Source organism: Cupressus sempervirens, chromosome 10 (genome assembly GCF_028749045.1).
Source record: "Cupressus sempervirens isolate cs-2001-9-10 chromosome 10, ASM2874904v1, whole genome shotgun sequence".
Taxonomy (NCBI): Eukaryota; Viridiplantae; Streptophyta; class Pinopsida; order Cupressales; family Cupressaceae; genus Cupressus; species Cupressus sempervirens.
In genome coordinates this window covers 977216300-977243677 of record NC_143127.1, presented here as the reverse complement: position 1 = coordinate 977243677, position 27378 = coordinate 977216300, and the positions used below count along the sequence as shown (strand labels likewise).

At 32.3% G+C, this 27378-nt stretch overlaps 1 pseudogene; it reads left to right on the top strand.

The window, feature by feature from the left end:
* The window catches only part of LOC149537238 (26S proteasome regulatory subunit S10B homolog B-like), a 53339-nt pseudogene extending 27804 nt beyond the window's left edge, over window positions 1-25535 (top strand).
* The last annotated feature ends 1843 nt before the right edge of the window (window positions 25536-27378 follow it).

Below are 27378 nucleotides of genomic sequence, written 5' to 3'. Positions count from 1 at the left end.
TGTTGAGAAGACATTTCAACTTGAGAGGTCAAGCACTGTATTTTTCTCTTTGCAAGATTTTTAGGATAGATGAAGGTGATCAAATTCTAGGTTCTATTGTCCTTATAATGTCTCAAACCCTTCAATTTGGAATGAGTACCATTCTGGATTTTGCCACTTTTCTATCAAAAGAGATTCACAATGGTTTGGTTGGAATAGCAAGGGGGAAAGTAAACAAACCTTTTTGTTGGTATTCATTGTTGATGCATGTATGCTTATACAAGGGATACACTTTTTTCTCCAAGGGTATGGAGTTGGAAACAACCAAGGATGGAGAAAGAAATCTAGTGTAGTTATGGAGTGTGGATATGACTTTAGAAGCCACAGATGCTAGTTATGTAAGCTTTGACAGATTTTTTGCATCTAGGCTAAGATTGCTTTCAAGAGGGGATAGCCCCATAATTCTATAAGCATTATTGGAATTGGTTAGACCTAGAGATCATGCACAAGGGTTGTTGGTTAGTCATAATTGGGGGGATATAATCCCTTATAATGTTTCAACTGTGATAAGGGTATATGGTTTTGTGGGAAAGCCACATGTGTTGCCTTTTCATGTGCCTTCGAAGATTGGGACTGTTGAGCTCTTATGGAAAATAGGCACTATAGATGAGAGGGAATTGATTAAGAAGGGCACTTTCTTTCCAATTGTTACTGTAGTGCATGATTTTTTCTTTTTAGAAAAGGGTGGAAGCACCTAAAAAAAAATTTGGATAGATATAACATGGCAGAGTCTCATGCCAGATTCATTGACCCTGAATGATTCTATGATCTTTTAAAACAAAGGGTAAGAGCTTCCCATATGGTACATCAATTTTACTATCCAGAAGATATGATCAGAAATATCTTCACATTGCAGGAATGAGAATTGAGGAAAGAGAAATGGATAGTTTTCAGTAAGACCTTGGAATTCATTAATGCTTTTGACCCCTAGTATGACCCATTGAAAGATAAGAAATACTGGGGAGCTAAAATACAAGCATTAATGAATAATTTTTCCATAATAATTCAAACCATGAATGAAAAGAAAGCTTTGGTGAATGTGATAAGATTTCTTTAGTAATGGAAAGGGTTTTGAATGACAAATTCTAATAAGAATTGCTGATAGAATTTGTTGTAAGGAAACAAGTTAGATCTAAGAATTTGCTACAGACTCTGAATGCCAATGGATTAGGCATTGATCAAATTGATTCAACTGAAGGAGAAGTATGTCACAAATGGTTGTGAAAAATGCAGAATTAAATCAATTTTACTTTTGTTTCCTATAGATCTTCAAAGCTAGCCAATACTTGTCTGCATTGAATGTTTTAGCTTTAGTTAGCCACTATTTTTAAGAACATCTGCAGATCTATAGAGGAAATTTTAGCCATATCTATTATATGGGATGTGTTTATCAAGTTATTAAGAATTATGTATGTGTTTGAGGATTTTGAGATGAGAATCAGAATGAAACTAAAAATAATCCTCATACAGTTTTCCCAGTCTTGAACCATCCCTGGGCATACCCACCCTGGTTTTGCAGAGCCAAAAGAGTAGAAAACCACCTTTGGTTTTGTTGAAGTTGGGTCCAAATGCTTTACACATGCAATTGTTAAAAATAATTGGCTGACCTTTAGATTGTATGAGTATTATCATCTTGGTATTAAGCATTTTATTGCTTAGTAGTTTTAGTCCTTTTAAAACACCAACAGAAAGCTTGATGCAAAAAGTGAAGAAGGTATATTTCTTGGATACTCCACAAGAAGTAAAGCTTATAAGTGCTTAAATACTAACATTAACAAAATTGTGGAAAGTGAAAATGTGAATTGACAGAAGTGCATGAGGCAGAACATATAAAAGAACTAGAAGAATACAAATTATTTGTATATTTTTATGAAGGAATGCCTGTTGAAGAAGATATTGCAAATGAAGTTACAAATCAACAGAAAGTATTAGTAATTGTTGAGTCACATCTTGTGAATGCCAAGTTGCATTCAAAAACTAAGCTACATTCAGATGTTGAGTTACAGAATGAATAATATGCACATTCTTATTCTAATATTAGTACACATGAAGGAGATGTTGTGATACCTGACAAAGATGTACATAGCGATTCTAAATCTAGAAAACAATATGAAGAAACAAGAACTGAGCTAGGATTGTCCAAATATGTCAAAAGACATCATCCTATTGATCAAATCATTGGAAATAAAGATGCTAAGCCAATGATAAGAAATAAATTAAGAAATGAAACATGTTTTCTAAGAAAGAAGGAACCCAAAATAGTGAAAGATGCATTAGAAGATGTGGATTGGTACATAGCCATGGAAGAAGAGATTGAATAGATAGAGAAGAACAAAACTTGGAGTCTAGTTTCTAGACCAGAAGACAAGAATGTGATTGGCACCAAGTAGGTATTCAAAAACAAGCTAGATGAGAATGGTGAAGTCACAAGGAACAAAGCAAGATTATTTTGCAAGGGATATGCACAAGAAGAAGAAATTGACTATGGGGAGACATTTGCCCCTATTGCTAGAATGGAAGGAGTAAGAACTCTACTTGCTTATGCTACATACAAAGGTTTCAAAGTTTATCAGATGGAAGTTAAATCTACATTTCTAAATGGCATACTAGAGGAGGAAATTTATATAGAATAGCTAGAAGGTTTTGTTGATGTTAGCAATAAGAACATGGTATGTAGATTGCACAAAGCTTTATATGGTTTGAAACAAGCACTAAGAACATGGTATGAGAGACTTCATACTTATCTTGTGAAAATTGGATTTGAAAGGACTGATGATAAGAACAATCTATACATAAAGATAGAAAAAGGTAAAGGTATTTTGATATCTGAAATATTTGTTGATGACATCATATTTGGAGGAAAAGATGCTTTTTGTAAGGATTTTGCAAATTAGATGAGGCAAGAATTGGAAATGTCTATGTTTGGAGAGATCAATTTTTTTGTGAGTTTTCAAGTCTATCAGATGAAGTATGGTATATACATCACTCAGTCAAAGTATGTTAAAGAAATATTGAAGACTTTTTGTTTAGAAGATTCCAAACTAGTAAGTAGACCTATGGTGACAGGACACAAGTTATTAAAAAATGATGATTTTGCTTAGGTGAATCAAACATTATATAGGTCTATGATTGGTAAACTATAATATGTAGTACATACGAGACCTAAAATTGCATTATCTATAGGGATAGTTGCAATATTCTTTGCTAATCCTAGGGAAAATCACTTAATGAATGTGAAGAGAATAATGTGATATCTAAAAGGAACAAAAGAGTTTGGTCTATACTAAAAGAAGAATGAAAAGTTTGAATTAAGAGCTTATATTAATGTTGATTGGGCTGGAAACATTGATGACAAAAAGAGCACCAGTGGAGGAGCCTTTTTCTTAGGCAAGATACTAGTAACATAGACTAGCAAGAAACAAAGTTGTACTTCACAATCTACTGCTGATGTTGAATATGTTGCTATTGGTGTAAATTGCACAAAAATTTTTTTGGATCAAATAGCTACTCAAAGGCATGAAGGAAAAAATCACAAAACCAGTGATACTTTATTGTGATAATACAAGTTTTATCAATATATCAAGGAATCCAGTGATACATACAAAGACAAAGCACATTGCAATTAAGTATCATTACTTAAGAGAATTAGTTCAAGATAAAGAGGTGAAGATGGAATATGTTAATGCAAAGGAGAAAATTGATGATATCTTCACAAAACCATTACCTAAGGATGCTTATGAACATCTAAGAGGTAAACTAGGGGTAATACCCCTATCAAAGGCTATTTAAGTAATAAGAGGAGTGTCCTACATCAAACAAGCTAATGTTCATATAATACAAATTGATGCAAAGGATCTTACTTTAGGAGCTACCTAAAGTAATCACAAAACCTAAAACTTTAAATTAGTCACAAGCAAGGTGATAGAGGGAGAAACTAAAGAAACTATAAAAGCTTATATCTACATATTTTAAGATGAAATTTTTTTTGGTATATGTCTTTGGCATTGTTTTCAAAGAGGGAGATATTTACTGATAAAAAGGGAGACCCAAATACTCTATTGGTCAAGAGTTAGAGATCAAGAGTCAGAATAGATAGAGAGATTTACTGATCAAAGAGGGAGAAAGTATATCAAAGAAAGATATTAAGAGTTGAGTTGGAACAAAGAGGGAGACATTGATTAGAGAGCTAAAATGTATAATCACAGAGGTAGATATTCTATTGATCAATCTAGTATAAAAGAAAGAGAAAGAAATCCTAATCCACCTAGTAAGAGGGAGATACACGAAGGAACTCAGAGGGAGTTATAAGAAAGAGTTTTTTAACATAATCAGATGATGGAATTTGTTGATAGAGGGAGAATTTTGATACAATTTTTTCTTTTTGATATTGTCTTACTATTAAAGAGATCAAATTTCCACAATCCATAGCAAAAATAAACTGATATATTTTTGGATTCGATTGTGTAAAGATTTTTTACCATCAATGTTTCAAATCACACCAAGTGATCCATCATCAAGATGAAGAGAGCAAGAGATGTCAAACAAAATGGGTTGCAAAAATTGACTGACTCAAAGATATAAGGATCAAGGGAGGGGGATTGCATGCACACCAAAGAAGCCAAGTAGGGAGATGGTAGGATAGAAGACCCCAAGTGATAGACTCACAGTCAACAATGAAAGAAAGAGCAAGAGAAGTGAAAAGGAGAACAAAAGAAACAAATAGCCAGATGTAGGGCATGTAGCAAAAATGCACATCCCCACTAAAAATGAAAAGCAAAAACAAAAATAAAAAGTAAATAAAATAAAAATGAAAATAAAATACTAAAATGTAAGTTTAATAATACATATATCAATGAATAAAAAACACCACAAAAACAAACTCCTAAATAAATATATAAATGAACATCCACACTAAGAACAAAACACATAATAAATAAAAAATAAAAATAACAATAAAAATAAAAATAAAAATAAATAATGATAATAAAATAAAGAAATTGAATAAAAATGAAAATATGAATATGAATAAAAATATCGAAAGATAGAATCATATATATATATATATATATATATATATATATATATATATATATATATATATATATATATATATATATATATATATATATATATATATATATATATAGCGTGTTAGATAGAACACATGCATACGTAGTAAATAACGAGTGTGTGTGTGTGTGTGTATCATCAAAGAGGGAGATTGTTGAAATATAATTGAAAAGATCATTGTTCAGAGATACTGTTGAAAGAGGGAGATTGTTCAAGAAGACTATGTGTTTCAATCATTGTTTTGTCACTGATGTCAAACTTGTTATTTGCTAGTAAGACAATTGCTTATAAAATTTAAGTACTATCACCTAGTTGATTGATGAAGAGGATTTGATCAATAAGAGGTAACAAAAACATCTAGAGGGAAGGTTGAATTATGATTATATAATGAAGTACAAGGATTATTTAAGATAGTGATGACATGATGTATTGATAATCTACTTAAGGTTACAAACATTGGCAACACTAAGAAAGTTCAAAAAAAGTTGCACAAAGTCTTTCTACCAGGCTTGGTCGAGTGGATAGTAGGTGTTGAGAAAAGTTAGTGCAAGCCAAGCAAAAAGTCAGTTGGAGCCAAGTGAAAGAAAATTCTAGTGGATGTCAAGTAAGACAGTTGATGCCAAACATCACTAAACTATAGTTGATGTCAAGCAATACAGTATGTGTTGAGCATTAGAAGATTGATAATGTCAAGTTATTGCATTATGTTAAAGATCAAAGATTCACTGAATCTAAGCCAAAAGTTTGTTTTCTTGAAACTTGTGAACTAGGAAGAAGATAAAATTGATGAGATGGTGGCACAAAAATTAATGTAAACCATTTTTTAGGCAAATTAAAATGGATTGTAGGAGAAGTTTCTAGAGGAAACAAGATATGGGGTAGATACATTATATCTTACCTAATCCATTCAAAACCCTAAATTGGACAATGGAAAGTGAGCAAGAAACTATCCTAATTTCCTATTTATAGCAATGTCTAGTCATGCAGAATAAATTTCATGTGTGAAGACCTAAGGAGAAGGAGTTAAGGGTTTTTGCTTCATCAAGTGACTTAAGAGGAAAATCTATAATGGAATGTTAAGCAAAAAGGCTTAAGGAGATATATGCTTGAAGGGTGAACAAGTTGTTAGAGCTACAAAGTATGAAAGCCAAGAAGAATGGAGGACTGAATAGAGATCTATAATCTACAAGAGAAGTTGTAAGTTGTATCAAATCAAAGCTCTATTTTTACTCTCTAACAAATGTATTAGTCTAGGGTAAATCCTTTGGATTAAGGTTGATCTAACAGTCATTTGTAAATCCTTTAACTGGGTGACATTCCAAGTGAATGGCCTAAAGTCCTCTAACAAGGGACACTTCTAACAGGGTGATTGAAATCCCTTAATCAAGTCACATTTAACAGTGTGTATTCTAACCTTTGACTGGGTTGGCCTTTCATAGGGCATTACTTCAAAAGAGTGAAAAGGAGTAGCATGTTATTAGAGGTTTTTCCCAAATTGGGTTTCCATGTAAATCATTGTGTCAAGTGTGTTGATGAATCTATTGTGTTTTATGTTTTATATTTCTGTGAGTTAATTTGACAGTAACATACAAGTTTTGGTGATTGTATAATGGATGCACACATGGGTATGAATGTTTTATGGGTTCACTAAGTAGTGAAAATTTTTATTTATACATCTGGACATTGGATAATTGATTCACTGCCCACCCCCCCCCCCCCCCCCCCCCTCTCTTAGTTATTCTAAAGAATTCCAACAAGTTATTTCCAGCAGGAAGGATCAAATATAGTTTTTCAAGGTGATAAAATTGCATATGCAGATTCATCACTTGCATGCCAAGCATGAAGTGCATTCCCCAATTTATAATGAATGGTTAGATATAAAGGTTCCATACACTAGCCCAAAAATGGAATCCAAGGATGTAACCATGCATGTATTGCACACTCTCCCTATGAGTATCCAAAGTATCTATTGCTACTATTAATTTGAACATCCTATATGATCCAGAATGTTATGAAGTACTAAATCTGATAGTAAATTCTCCCATGTCTCTAGAAAATGTAGCATAGATTGATGGTCCCTTGGCTCCTAGGAATTTTTAGCATCTATTCTCACTAGTGAAATAATAACTTTAGTGAAGAGTTGAGTGAAAAGATTTAAAGAAGCAAGTTCTTCTTCAATGTAAATGCCATAATCATGAGGCCCATTGCTTTGTAGAGTCCTCTACCACAATGAAATTACCTCTAAACCATTCAAAGGATGTTGAAGTGGTTCCCAACCTTAAAACACTCTTATAAGCAATGGAAAAGAAAATGTGATCATATGTTATTTCCAAGATGATCATGGTGAATCCTAATATCTTAATATCTTAAATGCAATAAATTGAAGGGTAAGAATCTTGTGAGAAGTGTATTTTCTTTAAAGATCCTATGCCAAATCCAAGAAAGAACATTTTTTGACTAAAAATAATTAGAGAACAAATATAAGCTCAAAAATTTCAAGAGAGTGTGTTGACAATTAGTATGAATGAAAGTAGTGGTCAACTATAGAAGCAACTCATATAGCTAAGTTACTATACCCTAAAATTTATTGCATTTAAGATATTAGGATATGTTGGTTTAAGAAAATATAGATGCTATTTCCAAAGTGATCATGACACAACAAGAAATAATGTAATTCCTACTATAGATTGGTTGAGCAAAGATGAAGTTTTGACAATAATTATTCATGTTTAATGTCATTCACTTGCACATGGATAAACCAATGGATGGTTAAGTTGAAGGAAAAAAGAATTCCATTGAAATATGAACTAATGAAATATGTAGAAGAACCAAATGAGGAATCATGTGAACAACTCCCTCAATGTTCAAGAAAATAAGAAGGCCAAAACAAGAAGAAGAATGGAGGAAGTGACAAGGAATTATAAACAAGAGGAATGAAGAGGAAGGGGATAGAGGAAAAGGGGCCACCTCAAGAGAAGCAAAGGCTGCCCTTATGTCTGAGTAAGAAAGGGACATATTCCCCCTCTAATGAAAGCAAAGAACAACATATAGAGAGACATTTTGTGGTTGACTAACTTTGAGGCCCTTTCAAATGATGATCAAATAGGGCTCTAAGGCACAAATGTCTTGGACATTAATTTGAGAACCCAAGATCATGATTAAGGAATTCAAAGTCATGAGGATGAACTAGGTGATATCACCTCCCTAACATGGCTATCAAAGTGAATGTGATGGGGACAAATAATAATAGCCCAACTCATTAGGAGTTAGCAAGGTAGATCTAATATTTACCTTTGGATTTGGTTTCTTCATGCAATCTTATTTACTACAACACTTTCCTGGATTCTATCCAGTGCTCTCATGATATCCTCTATGTTGTCTAGTTGTTTTTTGTGTGGTGCAGTCTCTTTCTAAAGCTGCTCCTTCTCCTTCTAGTATATTGTCACAAACTCTCTCTTGTGCCTTAAATTTTGATCAAAATTTTGAATATCTACCTCTACCATATCTAAAATCAACTTCACATTATGTTTTAACTCTAGCATAGATGTTTGATCCTCAATATGTTTCATTTCAGCACTCAAGTTTTCAAGATTGGTTAACACCCCCACTTGCGGACCTCTCATGTCAAACCACTTTTTTTATTGTTTCAACACCATGTTCTTTCTTCTAAGATAATAGTTCTTTAGGTGCATTTTCTTGTAAAAAATTAATTTTGTTGAACAATTGTAAACTCTTATAAAATGCACTCTTGTTTTCTATTACTGTTGATGGGCTTCCCTTGAACAAAATCAAAATGAAGAGGCATAAATACACTAAATTTTTCTTTCAAACCATATGTGTAGATATAAACATTAAGTACAACATATCCAATATTTTTTTAGACATACACATTAATTACACAAAAAAATTCTTTCAAAACCATATGTGTAGATATAAACATTAAGTACAACATGTCCAATATTTTTGCAAATATACATATTAATTACACCAAATTTTTCTTTCAAAACCATACATGTAGATATAAACATTAAGTACAAGATGTCCAATATTTTTGTAGATATACACATTAATTACACCAAATTTTTCTTTCAAAACCATATGTGCAAATATAAACATTAAGTACAACATATCGAATATTTTTGTAGATATACACATTAATTACACCAATTTTTTCTTTCAAAACCATATGTATAGATATAAACATTAAGTATAACATGTCCAATAATTTTTTAGATATACAAAACCAATCAATAAGGGTAAAAGACTAATTTATCCCATGAAGAAGGATCATGTTAGATAATACAAGGGAATTTGATCAAAATAGGGAGACAATCACTAGATTGTTGTGCAACTTTCAAAGAGAAAGCGATGACAAATGTTATTGTCCTTGCAAGAGTTGTAATGGCTTAAAGACAAGAAGAATTAAAATAAAAATAAATAAGAGACATTTTAGGGAGAATGGTCACACTGAAGGGGGGTTTGATTATTATCCATTGGTAAGTTGTATGTTATATTATTTTTGCAATTAGTATACATATGAACTATAGAACGAGGGTTTGATTATCATCATTTTTATATAGGTTGATCTCCCCAAAGTAGTATGAAATATGGACCAACACATCTTAGAGGAACATGGATGTGTGAGTATTGAAGGAGAAGATCATGATCCCATGGAAGATGATAATCATGTGCCAGATAAAACATTTGAAGATGATGGTACAAATGCATTGATCCATGACACATTTGGTATAAGTGTTATTGCTGATGATGATGATGATTATGATGAGGATGAAATTGAGGCTATCCATGATATACCTCTACTTGAGAAGGAAAACACAACCCTTTACAAAGGATTCTATTCAACTCTTCTCTCTATTGTATTGTTGGTGGTGAATTTGAAGGTTATGAATGGTTTATCCAACATAAAAATTGCATGTATGCTAAGGTTTGTGATATACGTCATTATAGTATATAAAAGGTTAAATATGTGCCATTAAGATTATTTATACTAATGATTTATATTTTTGTTGTAGATTGATAGTTGACTATTTGTTTGCACCATCAAATACTCTCCCTTGCTCGTACCAAGAATTATGTGCCACTATGAAACATATTGGAATGGAGTATCAATAAATAGATGCTTCTCTTGAAGATCATGTAGTTTTTCATAAAGAACACAAAAATGCAATAGAACACTCCAAATGCTAGACAAGAAAATATCAAGATGATCAAGTGACAAAAAATGTATCTTGCAAGGTTCTTTGTTAGATCCCCATTATTCCACATCTTAAACAATTATTTAGGTTCAATAGCTTGGCATAATTTATGGATTACCATGCATGTAATAGAAGTTGAGATGACATTATTCGAATGCATGTGGATGGTTCAGCATTTATGGATATAGAGGTAAAGTGGTCACACATTAAAGAATAACCTTGAAATCTCAAGCTTTCTCTGGCAACTAATAGTGTCAATCCATCTAGAGAGATGAGATCCATTTACTTGGTGTGGCCTATTTTTGTTATCAACAATAACTTTCCTCCATTGAAGTCAATAAAGAGGGAGCACATTATATTGGAAATGATTATTCTAGATATTTTTTTATTTTATTGTTACCTACATGTAATTCTAAGTCTTGGAGTGAAATGACCACAATAATTAACTGATGTTGTTAATTCAACTAGGTAAGTACCAAGTGAAAGATATGAATGTGTATATTGTGCCTCTTATCAAAAATTTGTTGGTTTTATGGAATGGTTTTACTATGTATGATATCTCTAGAGCAATTGGATAAAAATGATTTCAATTCCATGCAATGCTTGTGTGGATAATTCATAATGCCATAGGGTTGACACATTTCTGTAGTATATTATGCTGAAATCAAGTTGTATGCAATAATAGTAATTCCAAAAATGAACATATTTAATCTAATTGCATCATTATCGTGTAGGTCTTCAAACAAAGGAAAAAATTTCATGTCTAATGTGTGGTCCAAAGATGAAATCTCATCATTCCAAAAGTTTAAGAAAGAAGGTGTTTGATGAGAATAGGCACTTCCTCCACATAAATCATAACTATCAAAGTACTGAAAAACATCTTTTCAATGGGAAAGAAGAGACCACATCAAAGTTGTGAAGAATTACACCTCACCTATGGCAGTTGGAATATAATAGAATTTGAGGTCATCAAGGCATCAATACTGACTACCTTCGAAAGGGACTAAAATGTTATCCCAAAGAATTTAGGAGGCTTCCCTACTATGAGTAGTTACATTTTGTGAATTTTTTTGATATTATGCATATTGAAAAGAATGTAACTGAAACACTGTGGAAAATATTGAATGGAAGGCATGACAAAGAAAAATTTTCTAAAATTTGTAGTGACATTCATGATTACAATCATACAATGAAAAATATTATTGAATCAAATAGCAATGTAGACTGGATTAATGGAAGTGTCCTTTCTTGGTTATTAATAGAGTATAGAGTGATGCCATAAAAGAAGTCATACGAAAAAATTAATTTCCTATAAGGTTTTCTATGAATATAAGAAATATCATATCAAAAAAAAGTGAACTTGGCCTAGGGCTAAAAATGCATGATTGGCATACCTTCATCAAGGTAAGTCATGGTCTTTTATATTTACAATATATTTATGAAACTACATTCAATTTTCATTATATTATGTTAGAGAAGAATGAAATGATCAGTTGACAATTGTTGCAGTATGTGCTACCTCTATTGCTCCCAAAAAACTTCAACAATAATATCAAACAAGTGATGTATGATCTTGGAAAATACATTAGGTAAGTAGTGGTATTTGTTCGATATATCAAACAAGTAATATATTGTAAAGTCTCATATTCATATATTTTTGTTTCTTGAATCCCTTATAGGTGGTTATCATCTAAAGAAATCCACAAAGAAGATATAAAATATTGGAAGAAAAGAATTCATCTACTAATGTGTGAAATTAAAAATGTGTTCACCTTTTACTTTTTTCAAAATAAATCTATTCTAATTCATCTATTTACTTTTGTATAGCTACAATACATTACATTTGTTTATTGCAAACAATCAAGATTGGATAACAGTATAGATTAAATGATGTCAACATTATGGTCATAGATCAAAATAGGAATCTGTGTCTTTATTGGTTAAAAAAGCTCATTGTAATGGAGATCCCAATGTTATACAAAAAGAAATAGATTTACCATATGGTTTAAGATATCTCTAGGTACTTATAAGTTTGTTTATCAACTATATGTTTTTGAACTTGTGATCCAATAATTTATACATGTTTGAAATTATTGTAGGTGAAACACCATAGATCTATGTTATGCAATGGTTATGAATTTTGTATCAAAGGTTTAGATGACACAAAGAGAACTTGTGATTTTGGGATAAGTGCAATCTTCCAAGTGACCAATATTTCATCTAGAAATGACTTACATCCTCGAGAATATCAAAATTAATACTATGAAATTTTGGTTGATATACTTGACTGTGAGTTTAATTCCTTCAAATTAATTCTCTTAATCATCAAATGGTATAGACTATGAATCAATCAAAATGATTCTAATAGAACTATTATTGAGTATGAGAATGGATTTCCAATGATTAATACAAGATTGTTTGAGCCAGTTGGGGATGAACCATATGTTCTTCCAAGCCAATGTGAGTAGGTATTTTACTCAGAGGTTCCACATAAACCAAGTTGGTCATTTGTTGTTAGACATAATCCAAGGGGAAGGTCAATAAAGTATAATGTGATGGAAAAAGAAGATACCAATGACTAGGAAGAAGTGGATCACGATTGAGAGTTATTCGATGTTACTCTTGATACAAAGGATGTTGCTTCTAATCATGATGATGATGCTTCTATTGATCACAATGATTATGCTTCTACTGATAATGATGATGATGGTGATGATTCTTTTAATGATGATGATGATGATGATGATGACGATGAGGATAGTGGTGGTGATGATGTCAATGATGATGATGATCCTGATGATGAGATGGATGAATAATAACATCTTGTATTGCAGTTGTAATGAATGCAGAGGTTGTTCCTAATAAGCATGCTAAGGTCCAACATGATAGAAAAGATGATGTGGTTGGACAAGGTAAAGAGTGCTACAATATTCTTTAAAATCTTTAAAGTCTTAACTTTTTAAAATTTAACCCTTTTATTTGTTATTGCAAAGAACCCACCTTTGCAAAGGACAATGATTCTACATCTATGGGTGAGAAGAATTATCAATGATGATATAGATATGCCTCTAGAACAATATAGGGAAGGAAAAAAAATAAAAAATAAATGATTCATGTGAATTTATGTAACTTATTTGATAATGACTGATGTTTATGTTTAGATTTTTTATTTATGTTCTATTGAATCTTATGTTTTAATGTTAATGTGAATGTTATAATCAAACTTATGCATTAATGAATGTTATCATGTGATAATTCATGAATGTTACATTTTATTAATAGAATGAATGAATTTTAGATGTTAACGAAAAATTTAGATGTTGGGGGGAGTGGGGGGATGAGCTTCCACCTTCATGTGGTTGGCCCTAATTAGTAGAGAATATTAAACTATTCTCAAAACCAAGTGAAGCTCAACATTGACCTATGATTCCATGAAAAATAATTGTGTGAATCTCTTGGTTTTAGGAAATGAAAAAGGATGAAGGATTCCATAGCAAAACTCATTGATTTATGATATTTCATTGTAGTGTATGAAGTATCTAAAAGAATGGCTTTCTATGGGATTGCCTCAAATTATTCCTCTCTAAGGTATTCTATTGTTTCTGTTTATCTACAATCATGTTTGATTGTGTTTTTATTTTTGCATCAACATCTTAGATCACATTTTATGATTCATCATATAAATAAGAGAAAGATATTAGAAAGCATGATCCAATGTAAATAACATAATTAAAGTAATTAGCTTGATTTCGTGTAATTTGCTTGTAGAATTGATATTGTTTGGATTTATCTCACTTCTTCTTACTATTGGGTGGATAAGTATTGTAGAGATTTGTTGAGAGCTTAGGAGACTATTTCCTTCCATGTCTAAAGGAGGAGGTCTCAAAAGAAGAAGATAGTAGTGTTTAGGAGATTGAAATGTTTTCAATACATAAAAAGTGTTGATCTCAAATTGGTTTGACAATTGAGTGACAAAACACATAATCAATTCTCAAAGAAGATGTCGAGTATTATACAAATGGAAAGTTATAGTATGTGCTGAGCCAGAGATTCAATAGGTGCCAAGTGAACTTCAAGTGCCAAGCAAGATTCAAGTGTCGAGTGATAAGTGATGTTGAGTCACTATAGATGCTAAGCAAAGTATAAATGCCGAGCTAAACAAAATTACCATAGGAGCCTAGTGAGATAGAATTCCTATATGTATCAAGCATCAGCAATTAGTAAGTGTTGAGTAACACAAAATCAGCATATGAGTTTTTATCTTCACAAAATCAGATGTAAACCATTTTTTAAGCCGACTTAAGATGAATCTTGAAGGATCTTGAAGATAAGGTTGAATCTTTTGTATTTCCTATTTAATCAGCATGTAGCCAATAAGAAAAATGGAGAAGGCATGTAACCAATAGGAAAATTGAAAGAATTGAGTGAGAAAAGAAGAATGAATACTGATCATAGATTCATACCTAACCCTAAGTCTTCAAAGCCTTTAAAAGGAGGACAAAACCCCATTTTGTGTGCTCATGTGAGAAGTGTATGGGTGAATTAAAGTGAAGTGCAAAAGGGTGTAAAGACTTGGAAAGAGAATAACAACATTGCAAAATTTAGTTGATAAGAATAGAGTATCAGAATGTCGAGGAGAGATATATCATATCGAGCAATGATCAAAGTAGACAAAGCAGAACAAGGATCTGGAATCAGCAATTGAAGATTGCAAGACAATAGGTCATGACTTTCTAATACTCTCTAGCCATTATATTAGGAATGAAAATCTTATGATGATAGGTTGGTTTAATAGCCATGTTGTAAGCTTTTAAATAAGGTGCTAAATCCTTTAACAAGGTAACATTCCAAGTGAGTTTTTGTAAATCCTTTAACCAGGTCACTTTTAACAGGGTGTAAAGTCTTTAACAAGACAAGCCCTTCATAGGGTAATGTGGTCAAATTGTATAACCTTAAATAGTTACATATTTTTATAGTGATACTTTTTGGGTGTCATTCCCACCCTAGTTTTACCTTCTCATTTTGGAGGGTTTCTGGGTTACCAAATCTTGTGTTATCTATTTTCATGCATCTCTTTATTTTCATGTTAAGTAGATATGTTAAATGCATGTGAATGATCTCATCTAAAAAAATTTAAAAGGTTAAAGTTAGTTACTTCTGATTCACCCCCTCCTCTTAGAAGTAAATCTTACCACTTGTGAATTCGAACAAGAAAGCTCATGTTCATAGCTTCTCATGAAACACCATTACAACGGACCTTGGCAATAGATGAGGTTGCAACTAGTCATTGTCCTTCAAAGTTAGAATTTTTTTCTTGTATATTCAAATAGAATGGACCTATTTTTCTAATGGAAAGAAAATTAAATGATCTTTTTCCTTTCTATTTTTTATTTAGGGGAAGGTTCATCTTATACCACAAGATGGACTCCATCAACTACACATCTTCATTTTTGTATTCGTAGTTTCTCATGTCTTGTCTTGCAATATAATTATGTCACTGGGATGGGAAAAGGTATGAATCACTACACTTTCCTCTTCTTATTGTTATATTTTCTATTTTCTCATTGAATGATTGCATTTGATAACATTTTTTATAAATTGGGAGACATGAAGAAGAATTTGAATAGTGGAAACAAATGATATTAGATCACTCTAAAGTATACATTGATTCATGATTTATTTTTTTAATTTTTAAATGAATCTTATTGTACAAATTGACTTGATATGTTGGGAGCTAGTAGACTTAAAGGGAAAAACAAATCTTCCAAGGTATATGAATACACCTTAATTCATGTGCTTGTGCATTCTATTGTTTCACATTGTTCTCATGAACTATTCTCATTATTTTATTTGAGTGTGGTGATATGTTGAATAATATTACAAGGAACCTTTTAAATTTTTATCTTTTCCACATAATCTTTTCCATTTATTATCACTTCCAAATAACAATTGAAGTGTAATTATGTCCTATAGATACACATTTTTTTCCATAATAGAGCAATATATAGTTCCATGCTTAATCTCTCATTTTATTTTATGTACCAGTGTGTATGGGTATTGTATCATCCTTTGAAAGTGACAAAGTTCATAGAAAAAAATACTAGCATATAGGTTTATTACTTAATAGTTTCCATAAATTTGTACTTGGTTCACTGTTATACAAGGTTAGACTCAAAAAATTGGTCAATCACCATTAGATAGTTTTTCCTCGATTGACATTTTTTGTCTCAATAGTCCTGACATTTACATATTTGATGTGCAATAAACTATTTAAATAGTTTTGAAAAGGTGACTAGATGATATAGTATAGTAAGTATGACATGTTTTAACATGGGTACAATTAGAAAAGTATGACATGTTTTAACATAGGTACAATTAAAAAAGTAATCAAGGTCCACTAGATAGTTTTTCCTTGATTGCATAATATCAATATCACACATTAAATATCCATGATATTTACATATTCAACATGAAATCAAATGTAAAAATATTGTTGGAAAGGTGATTGATTGATATAATATTGTAAAAATGACATATTTTTGCATGGCTACAATTGGAAAATTAATCAAGGACCATTAGATAGTTTTTTCTTTATTACTTTGTATCATTATCATACATTCTTCTATATGGTATTTACATGTTCAATATGCAATCAAATGCATAAATGTAGTTTGAAAAGTGATGAAAAGCTATAATTTAATAAATATACTCATATTTATTTTCCAGGTTCCTTATCCCCCATTTGGATGCGTCCTCATCTCTTGAGCCTATCCATGATCCTTGTTATTTCCATTTTGAAATATTGTTCCCATAATTTTTAGGGTACTTCAAAAAATCCCCTTCAAACATTCTTACATTTCTCAGATTTTGCCAATAGGGGAATGTGGATGTGGTAGGATCATACTTTATTTTAGTATTGTTCTAATATATCTATCACCTTTGAATCTATGATTCTATCTCTAGTGGATGTTTGGTTTTGAAAAAATTAATATTTAAATATCCATGCTTGTACTATTGAAGTAAATTAGTTTATCTAATTTTGGGATTATGAATTTTTATTTGTACAGTAATTGTGAAAGCTAGTAGTGCACCAAGATATGTTGTTGGGTGCTAGAATAAGGTAGATAAAGATAATCTCAATGCAGACACATGTGTTGTCCTTAACAAGAGAAAACTTACAATAATGAGGTCTCTTCCTTGTGAGGTACCTAGCATTCGAATCTCACATCAGCAGGTTGTTAATAAGCACAAATTATATCAGAATCTTTGAAGGCATTTTCTGGAAAAAGGCTAGTAATACTATTTGTATATATTGGATGTAGGTGGACCTTGTTTTTTATAATATGCTACATGAGGATCCTAGAAATATGAGCTGCTCAGCAATAGGAGGGTTAGTAGATCAAATCAGGGAGCTAAGAGAATCTATTGAACTTCCTTTAATGAATCTTGAACTATTTCTTAGTGTTGGAATTAAACCTCCTAAGGTAAAACTTGTGTGGGGTGCAAATTAATCATGGTAATTACTTGTTTGTGTAAAGTTCAACTTGCATGTTTTATTTATTCTTATTGGAATTATTTCATAAAGGTTAATTATTTTTTCTCCAATTTCAGGGAGTACTTCTATATGGCCCTCCTAGAATAGGAAAGACACTATTAGCAAGAGCTATTTCTAGTAACATTGATGCCAATTTCCTTAAGGTTGTAGCTTAGCTTTGTTAAATGCATCTTACTTTTATGCAATCCAACTTTCTTATTTCTTGTAGATGAGTTTTGATTTATGCCTTCTTTTTGTAATACTATTTTTCAGGTGGTTTCAAGTGCTATAATAGATAAAAATATTGGCGAAAGTGCGAGTTTGATTAGGGAAATGTTTGGTTATGTATGGGATCACCAAGTATGACTTCTTATTCATTTCAACATCAAAAGACTAATTTTTGGTGTGTTAATATAATTACAAATTCTAATATTTTTTTATATATAATAATAGTTTATTTTTTATTTCAAAATATTATACATGTTGAATTATTATCTTGTCACATCTAAGTATTTAAAGGTATTGAAACTAAAAAGTATTTCTCTATATGTCGACAACCCTATTCCTCTTATTAATTGCATTGCAATCTACTAACAAGTACTCTAATTAATATAAATGAAATGCTTAATGTTATAGTGGGGCTTTTTTATAGCCATGCATCATATTTATGGATGAAATTTATGCAATCGATGGACATCGTTTTAGAACAAGTGTTGATTGATAAATTCAAAGAACTTTAATGGAATTGCTTAACCAACTAGATGGTTTTGATCAATTAGGAAAGGTATTGTGTTTTAAGGTGCTCAAGTTGCTATAATTGTCAATCAACTACATTAAAAAAGAAACTATGCTATTTAACTTATTTAAGATTCTTCAAGGTAGTCTATTTTTCATTGTGACTTGAAAATCTTATTAATTTTAACATTAAATATAGACAAAAATGATCATGGCAACAAATCATCCTGATGTTCTAGAACCAGCCCTACTTAGACTTGTTTGTTTGGATAGAAAGATTGAGATTCCACTTCCAAATAAACAAGCAAGAATGGAAGTACAGAAATTACATGTTGCAAGCATTGCAAAGCATAGAGATATAGATTATGAAGTTGTTGTAATGCTTGTCGAGGTCTTGTTCTATGTTGGTGTAAATAGGTATTCACAATTTACACTTTACTTAAGTTTATTTATGTCAATGCATTTATTATTTATTAGACACCTAGGAGTTTGTGTACTCATATGAGTTGTCATGTTGACAATATTGGAGTAAGCAACTCTAATTTAGCACATGGTGTCTACAACACTAAAGTAGGCATCGTTACCTGAGTTGTCATGTTGACAACACAATTATTCGCACTCTCATTTTAGCACATGGTGTCTACAACATAATTTTACATGCTACGCCTTTGTAGGTTTATCCTCTCATCATTGCACTAACTCCTATGCTTAATGGAGGATAATCCTCTCCTAGTGGACATGTGCCTCATTGTAAGACTTATCAGTGTGATGACTCCTATTTAGTCTAGAGGCCTTTATATTCAGGCACCCCTTGTGTACTAGAACATCAATTGAATATCATATTGGTATTCTAATCATACTTTGGTCTATTTTGTGCTTGTGCTTGAATTCCTTGAACTTGGGTGATTTTTCCCTAAGACAAATTCTTACATGATATAAGAGCTAAGGAAATTTCTCTTCACATAGTCATTCGAGACCATTTTCTTGCTTCACCTCTTGGAGGACCTCAACCTAGATCTAGAGCATCATGGTCATTAGGAGTGTCTAGAGCCAAAGAAGACCTCACCATTATGTCCAGAATGTCAATTTGGTGAAATTTGACTATAAATTTGCCTACCCTAGGCCATAGTCAAATTTGAGGCAAAAAAAATCTGCAAACTAGCACTCGAAGGCCCAATTTGCAAATCTGGTATGATCATCTTTAGATCTACTAATTTATTTTTAGATCATTATTATTTTCTTTAAAATTTGCATCATATTTTTTTCACCATTTTCATGCAAATTTTTGGAATTTTTTTAGCCTATAGAGAATTCTTTTTGCAAGAACTGGGTGGTGAAATTCTAGCCATTGTAGGAGGAATATTCCCTCAAGCGATCAAATATTCCATCAGCATATTCCATTTAATCAGTGGTCACAAATATTTTGGCCTTAATAGTATCGGTTGAGCCTAACCCCCAGCAAATTGCATCCACAAAAATCAGCAATTAGAAACATAGAACAATGGCTTGTTTATTTAAACTCTAAAAGCTAGTTCTTTTATAGACCTTAGGTCTCCAACATCCACTACATGTGGGATAATTCTCACATAAATCATAGCAGTAGTAATAGAATCTTTGGAATTCAACAAATTAAAAACTCTAATAGTCAGAACACCCACCTTTGACCATTCTCCAACTCTCGACACAACCTACTTCCTCCAACATTGGAATCCTTAGCACCAACTAACACTACAAAATCTTGTGCCAACCGATCATAGCACCCCACTAGCTGACATAGTTCCTGGTACCTGTCGGCCTATTTTCCCTTTTGAGTGATGACTTTTGTTCTCTAGCATTAGATCTATCCTCCTATGATTTTCCATGTGGAAGATCCACATATAACTGCCACATTCATCCCAATCAACAAGCCATCTTTCTTTGCCACATAGATAGACACATCAGCCCAGACACATTTTTTTCATATTAGCCCTCCACATCACCTAATCATACGATTGCTAATATTATCCTAACATCATCAAATGGCACTTTTTTTGCTGACATCAGCATTTTACTAGCATAAATTTGTCTGACTATCATTTCTAGGTAAAATTGAACTACTACAACAATTGTTTGACTATCAAATTTAACCTCACATTTTGCTATCCAGACCCCTCTCTAGATGTAGTTTTGATTTGATAGTCTAACTTTGGGAGGCCATAACTCAATCATTCGAACTCCAAATCAGGTATGATTTTTTTAGATTTTGGATAAATTTTCCTAAAAATTGTAGTGGTACTATTATTTTTTGGTTTTGGTGCACGGTTTTATTAGATTGTGTTTTTTGGCCACTGTACCTATCCAATCTTGCATTTTGCAACTTCAAACGCTCCGTACGGGCTCATTTGGACAATTTTTTAGGTTCTATTTTTTTAAAAGTGCTTAATTTTTTGTCTACTTTCTATATCTACAATCAAATTATAGGCTTTTGTGGACAAAAATATCACTTTTAGAATTAGGTCCTTTTTTGCATTGTATTACTTTGATAAAACTTCAAAATTGTTGTACATCTGAGCTACATTACTAAGTACTAGATTTGAACTACAAAAGGAAGTTGTAAATAGAAAAATTAGAATTTTTCTTTGTACATTTTGACAAGTAACCTATTGTAAACACACTACGTATAAAGTGTCAAAAGCATCTTTTTTTGTGGGATCTTTTGATTGAGTGAATGGGGGGGTGTCTCTTGTGTTCTTATGTCTCTTTTTTGTGCTCTTTTTCATTTTTTGCATCATGGGTTCACCTAAAAATCTACTTCTAATTTCACACAATTATACTACATGGAAAGATATTGTATGAAGTAGATTAATGGAAAAAGGTTTAAATTTATATGTTGATGCTACAATTGTAAAACCTGCTGATGTTACAGCACTAGTTGATAGGAAAATTAAAGACAATCAAGCTTTAGGAATCATTAGGAGTTGTGTTCATAGAGATCTCTTCTTCCATATTTCTATCTTTAAAGAAGCCAAGGTTGCTTAGGACAAACTTGAAGGGTTGTATGGTAAGGTAGATGAGGAAAAGGGATATCAAATTGAGGATGACCTACTTCTCTTGGATCCTAAGAATTTTAACATAGTTCAAGATTATATCAACAAATCCAATGAATTGAGAATGTTACTTAAAGATTGTGGTAATCTCATAAAGGATGATCGTTAGATTCATCACATTTTGAAGAGGCTACCTTCAGAGTATGCATCTTTTTTTTAAAGTTATGACACTCACAGGTTGACCATGGGAAGTACTTTCACTAATCCTGCATTTGATATATTTGCAAAAATGTTGATGTTGGAACAATCCAAGTTGATAGATATGGGAATTCTCAACTCATCAAAGACAAAGGCATTGGTGGCTAGTAATGAGAATCAATCAAATCAATAGGGTAAAAGTTCTACCAATAGCAAGAAAAAGTAGTGGAAGCAAAAATCACAATAAGAGACACAACAATCTACCTCCTCATAGCAAGGCAATTCATCTTCCAACAAGGGAAAGAATGATAAGAAGGATAAATTATTTTGTGCATATTGCAAGAAATCAAATCATATTGAGCATCATTGCAAGACTAAGAGAATCGATGAGTTGGAAATTTTACTTAGGAAGAACAAAATCAATATGCCAAATGCTTCCAAGGATTCAACTCCACCCACTTCAAAGGGAAAAGGGAAAGCACTTATGGCTAGTTCAAGTTCTTCAATAGAATGGATTCTTGACTTAGGTGCCTCATATCACATGGGTTCTTCAAAAGGAGACTTTTCTTCAATGAAACAGTCTAAGGCACCATACATATTTGTAGGAGATGATACAAAAATGGAAGTTGAATGGAAAGGACAAGTTGAGATGGAAAATGGAGAGTTCAAAGAAGTTCTCTATGTTCCCAACCTTAACGCTAATCTCCATTCAATCTACCAAATCACTCATAATGGATATGGCAATAAAGTTGAGTTTCTTCCTGATTCTGTAATGGTGTGCAATCTTAAAGATGATTCATTGGTTGTAGTGGGTAAATTTAATCATCACAAAGGCTTTATTCTTTCTCCCACTTTTTGCCTAAGTCTCCTTCACATTCCTTGTTGACTCAATCTCATTCACAAAGCAATTTATGGCATGAGCAATATGGACATCTTGCCTTCCACTATCTTCATCAACTTTATTCAACCAATATGGTCAAAGGTCTACCTACAATCAACTTTTTTAAGGGTGAGTGTTAAACTTGTTCAATGGATATGAATCTAGAAGAGAATATTGATAAAGGGAAGTCTTGAAGAGCATCAGTAGCTCTTGAGTTGGTTCACACTATTCTAGTAGGTCCTTTTGTAGTAACATTAGTTAGCAAGGTTTACTATATCCTCACTTTCATTTATGACTTTTCATGCTACACATGGGTCTACTTTCTTAATCACAAGAATGAAGTGTTTGATAACTTTCTATCCTTCAAGAGTCTTGTTGAAAAGCAATCAAGGAAATCCATCAAGGTTCTTCACATGGACAATGAAAGTAGATATGTGAACTCTAGACTTAGAGAATTTTGTGAACTTGAGGGTATTGATCTTAGAAATCTAGTAGCATGTAGTCTGAAAAAGACAAGTGTTGGAGAAATGGGGATTAGAACTCTTAAGTCTATGGAAACTTGTGTGTTTCAAGCCAAGTCTCCTGATCCATCACTTGAAGTCAAAGCTACAAGCAGTGCCAATCATATACTTAATATGTCTCCTCATAATGTCTTAGATGGAAAGACTCTTTTTTAGGCATGGCGCACTAGAAAACCAATTGTGAAACACTTCCAAGTCGTTGGTTGTCCAGCATGGGCAAACATATCTTCAAGGGAATGCAAGGCTCCACCACCAAGGCCTTGTACTTTCATTAGATATGAAGACAGTGTTAAGTCATATAGACTTATGGATCTTGAGACTCATAAAATTTTTATAGAGAGGAATGTTCATTTTGAGGAAAGTTCACCCAACTTATCCTCTAATCTTCTTTATACTTCATACATTGTGGAAACTGATAGTGATAGTAGTCATAGTGATTCAATAGATTCAGATATTTGGGATCCTATTGATAGATATAGCACAATGTCATAGCATCAACACATTCCACATGCATATATTGCTACAGTGATAGGTCCATGCAAATCAATATAGTTGGGTACACCTTGTCTTCCAGTTCCAACATCAGGGGATGACTACAAAGTATATATTTCAGGTTTGTTTGTGGAGTCATACATAACAAATTTGAGAGACATCATCAATGATATACATCTTCTCTTTTATGAAGAAGATCCTTCTTTAGTTGTTGCAAGGGCCCACTCTGACCCTGTTGTCCATTCTCTACATGATCAGTATTTCTAGGTTGATATGATTGTGGATCCTTTTATACAGTAGTTGTAGGAGGTCTTTTTATCATTCAAGAAGACACATGGTTCTTTGGGATATGTTCTACATCCATCCTTGCTAAATCGGACCATGTTATTTTCAACAGTATTGGAAGGGGAGATAGTTACTATCGACACAAGGACAATTGAGCAGGTTTTAGAGGCACATTCATCATTGGGATTCTTTCCACACATTTGGGAAGCATCTCATTTGTACCTATGATATTGTTTCTTCCAAAGGGGAGTAACATTACTTAGCAATCATGGATCATCTTCTACATTGGAGCATCTATCATTGATGGGAATTCTTCATTTCGGGGGGGGAGGAGGGGGTGGGGACTACATTGTCTCCTTACTTCTTCTCTCTTTTGGGGGGGACCTTTTCCTCTTTTGGGATTGTGTTCTTCTCATACTTCTATATTGTATATACTTGATGTATGTCATAATGAGGGGGTCTTGATTACTCCATCCATCCATGCATCTTGATTTTTCATCTCTCTTTTTGGGGGAGGGGTTTTTCTCACATGGTTTTCCCTCTTTCTTCACTTTATGAGAGATTTCATTGCATTTTGTACATGGGTGTCTAACATGGCCTAGTAGCTAGGACCCATCATGCATTTTCATCCTAGCTTTCGTAAGCTTAAGTGCATTCCCCTAAGTTGCACTTAAGGGGGGGTATTGGTGTAAATAAGTATTCACTATTTACACTTTACTTAAGTTTACTTAGGTCAATGCATTTATTATTTATTAGTTTGACACCTAGGAGTTTGCATACTCATATGACTTGTCATGTTGACAACACTGAAGTAAGCAACTCTAATTTAGCACATGGTGTCTACAACATAATTTTACACGCTACACCTATTTAGGCTTATCCTCTCATCATTGCACTAACTCATGTGCTTAATGGAGGATAATCCACTCCTGGTGGACATGTACCTCATTGTAAGACTTATCAATGTGTTGACTCCTAGTCAGTTTAGAGGCCTTTATATTTAGGCACTCCTAGTGTACTAGAACATCAATTGAATATCATATTGTTATTCTGATCATACTTTGGTCTATTTTGTGCTTGTGCTTGAGTTCCTTGATCTTGGGTATTTTTCCCTAAGATAAAGTCTTACCTTTTCTTTAGTAATTTGAAATTTATCCAAAATATTTAAGGTTTTATCCCATACTACACTAGTATGTTTCAGAGTTGGTAATTGGAATTTGATTAATTATTGTATAGCTAAGAATATTTCAACTTTTATTAGGGCTTCAATGGAGCAAATATTCGTAACATTTGTACAGAAGTTTGTATGGCAGCCATCTGTGTAGAGCATGATTACATAATCCAAGAAGGTTTTATAGATGTGAATTTTCTTTCCCTTTTTTTTATCATTTTATAAAATTGGAGTCTCTTATTCTCTCTAGCTTGTAACTTGTACTTAGCTTTGCGATTCAGGGTATTCGCAAGTTGAATGAAGAAAAGAAACTGGAGTCAATTTTTTCAAGAGTTGATCTATGTATTAAGTATATTTTTTTAAATTGAAAATAAACATATAAAAGTTATGTTTGGCCTTATTTGAGAAATCTTTTATGTTCAAGTGGTAGAAATTGTGATCCAAAAGATGTGATCATTGCACCAGTATGGTCCTTAGTCACATTTTTCTTTTTAAAATTTTGATGTAATGTTGTTAGGAATTGTTTGAATCTCCAATATGATCCATATTGTTTCAATGACTTCAATCATGCTTTAAAAGATATTAAAATTTTGATTCAAGGCTTGTCCTCTGGCCCATGGGTCAAAATAGGATTTAGGGTATATGCCTCTAGAGTTCCCTACCATGGTAGGAACTAACAATAGAATATTGTAACTACCAATTTTTAATAATGTAGTGAGTCATAATAATTGTGACATCTTGCCTGATAGGAAGTTGTCACTTTCACAATATTTTTATTGTACACCGTTGCACCTATGATGTAACATCTATCAAATGACTATCACTCTAACAACATTGTCATTGCATGTCATTCTTATCATTTAGATTAGCTTGCATCTTCATTTGCATTCATATTTTTATCTTTGAATCTCCTATTTTATGTTGTACTTGCATGGGCACAAACTAGGTCAAACTGAGGACCTCCATTACAAACCCTTGCACTCCATGAATAGAGATCTATGAGCTACCATTTGAGACCTCATTCTTGAGCAATCTTGAATATAATGACTCTTACAAGTGTGCTCATATTTTAGGAACACATTTTTGGCACCCATGTGGGGCAACCCACCTTTACTTGCTAGTTCTAGATATTTTTGGAGCTAACCCCCTTATGCAGATTTATTTGGAGACAAAAAAAACCCTAGATCTTAACGAGTTGATCATATCTCACAAATGGATTGGTTTTTTAGTCTAAATTTTTTTTGTAGGTTGGTGACATACTAGAGAAGCTTTAGTGAAATTTTCATATTTTTTTGAGGTATGTTCGATTTTTTATAAAAAAATTCTTCATTTTTCATGAAAAATTATTTATGGGCGCAAATTAGAAAATGTTTTGGAAATGTCCAAATTTTTGGAAAGGTCTCTAAATTCTAAATATGGTTGGTTCTTTTTATTTTGATTTTTAGAAATCATATTAAGGTTCAATAGTTCAATTTTAAAAAACTAGTATATTTTGACAAAATGGCTCCCTAGGGCACAAATGAAGAGATCTTTTCAAAATTCTAACATTTTGGAAAGATCTCTGATTTTTGATAGGGGTCTCTTTTCTTCATTTATGGTTTTGGATCTAAATTCATATTATAAATGTCCAATCTTGTTGACTAGGTCAAAAATCAATATTAAAAAAGTGCATTTTATGAATAGCTTGCATTTAATTTTCACATGGATCAATGCATGATGTGAGCTTTCATTTGAGTTATTTTCTAGTTATTATCACTCTTAAAAATTAGATTTTCAGATCTAACCCTAGTTTTGGATAAGTTAGATATATATTGCATATCTTGTGTTTTCTTGTTTTGCTTGTTGCTTTGTTCATTGCGAGCAAGCTTTCAAGCATAAATGAAAGGTAAAATAGAGAAAAGACATGTTGCAAAGATTACCAGGTCTATTTCTAGATCTCTATAACATTTTTATTTGGAAATGAAATGAACCCTCTTGTGTTTGGCTTGAGTGCTTTTACATGCTTTCATAGATTCACACTTCATTTGGTGCTCTAATATTGGATCTAGATTTATTTTCATGCATATGTGTTTCACATAGTATTTAGCCCCTATGAACACTATTTTTGGAGTTCTTGAGGGAATTTAATTCATTCTCTTACCTTACATGTGAAGCTCTTCTCGATGATAGATCCCCTTATAGGTAGGGAAGGATATTTGTTATTATCTCACG